The sequence below is a fragment of the Schistocerca gregaria genome, chromosome 3 (assembly GCF_023897955.1).
Source record: "Schistocerca gregaria isolate iqSchGreg1 chromosome 3, iqSchGreg1.2, whole genome shotgun sequence".
NCBI classification, from domain to species: domain Eukaryota; kingdom Metazoa; phylum Arthropoda; class Insecta; order Orthoptera; family Acrididae; genus Schistocerca; species Schistocerca gregaria.
In genome coordinates this window covers 18,456,153-18,457,242 of record NC_064922.1, presented here as the reverse complement: position 1 = coordinate 18,457,242, position 1,090 = coordinate 18,456,153, and the positions used below count along the sequence as shown (strand labels likewise).

Below are 1,090 nucleotides of genomic sequence, written 5' to 3'. Positions count from 1 at the left end.
ACAAATTGCTCCGTTTTCACACCTTGTCGATAATCATACAGCACCTGAGGTAACAAACACATCTCGAGCGCCATTGTGCACTCCATTATTCATGCCAACTCAGTGCCTCGCTCTTTACCACTGTGTACCAATCTTGTCGTCCAACTGCAAAACACTAGGCCACAACAAGTTTCGCGTCTCCATTGCACTGCGCATACTAAAAAACGCTCCCCAAACTTGGCACTCACCCACGCAGCCGACTTTTCCAACTTTCCACGACGCTCACGCTAGTGACAGCATTATTTATAGTTCGACGTCGCGCCAAAGCGAATGAGCACATTTCGCCTACGGCTTAGGCCGCCCTCCTAGTGTGGCTGCTCGGTGTCTGCAGGCAGCGAGGGTCTGCTAGCTTCCTGTGTTCGCACCTATGTCACCTGTGCTTGCTTGTCAGAGACAGACTATCGCAAAACGTACAACTCACTCCATGAATTGATTGCTACGGCATCTGTTATCAGCAGTCACAACTAGCAACACCAGTAGCAGCCGACTGCACGCAAAGAATAGGAATGTGCAGTGGGATTTACGTGAACTCGGCGCAAGGCAGATCTTTCCGACATACGCTTGAGAATCTTACGGGAACACTTGTACTGTTTCTAAATAAAGTGTAGGCGTGGGAGGAGGGTGCTTCCCGCGCACTAATAACAGCACGCTTGCCAATTGTGGATGCTAATCATTCGCTTGTACCTTCCTAGACACATCTGCAGGCTGAGAATTATTCCACTTGCATGGCAAGGTGCGCATGTAGGTGTGTTAAAAATTCTGGCGGCCCTGGGTATTGATCCCAGTACCTCTCGCTTTCTAAGCGAGCGCTCTACCATCTGAGCTACGCCCGCCCCGAAGACTAGTGGTGCTACATACAGCAATATAGACGACACAGACCCTTGCACTCCCATTATTCAGCAGACAAACACTACTCTCTATGTATCCGTTAGGGTGTCTTTCAGGTTTCGTGCATTCTGTATCGAATCGTAGTTGGCCACAATGAAAGTGGCACGTATAACGTTGAAAATAGAGTTCGGACACCGCTCTGAGTAAGACGAACGTGTTGTCC

The 1,090-nt window shown here is 49.4% G+C and overlaps 1 non-coding gene across 1 annotated transcript; it reads right to left on the bottom strand.

Moving 5' to 3' along the window:
- Window positions 1-799: 799 nt before the first annotated feature.
- On the bottom strand, window positions 800-873 carry Trnas-aga (transfer RNA serine (anticodon AGA)). The gene has a single exon. It is a non-coding gene; the product is annotated as a tRNA-Ser (tRNA).
- Window positions 874-1,090: the final 217 nt, after the last annotated feature.